The following is a 480-nucleotide window of genomic DNA, read 5'->3' on the forward strand; positions in this document are numbered from 1 at the left end:
CTCTGCAACAAGTCTTAAAGGTGCAAAACTTATTATTATTCAGCATAAACAAATGAGACAATTTGGGGATAAAAGCATCATAGAGTCAGCTCAGGACATTCCACCCCTTATCTCCATATCTTCTGCTTACTACTAAAACTAATATAAATTCTCTACAAACACATACATTATACATCCATTATACAGCTACACACAGACAATGGTAACAGCATTCAGCAAATAGTGATATTTACACATAGGTCTCACCTAACAATCAGATCTTCCTGAGGTACACATCCTGTTCTCTCATCTTCTTGCATTGTCTACTATGTGCAACCTGGTCTCTGAGCAAAAACAACCCCACGAATGGGTTTGTCTGTATTCGAGGCAGAATTAATCTAAACTGTCTTTTCTAACAAACTTCTGACATGTACCACAGGGACTTTGTCTCCATCTACTCTATGCAAAGGCTCAGATTGGGCAGGGCCCACTCGGTTAGTA

Source organism: Geospiza fortis, unplaced genomic scaffold (assembly GCF_000277835.1).
Source record: "Geospiza fortis unplaced genomic scaffold, GeoFor_1.0 scaffold488, whole genome shotgun sequence".
Lineage (NCBI taxonomy): Eukaryota > Metazoa > Chordata > Aves > Passeriformes > Thraupidae > Geospiza > Geospiza fortis.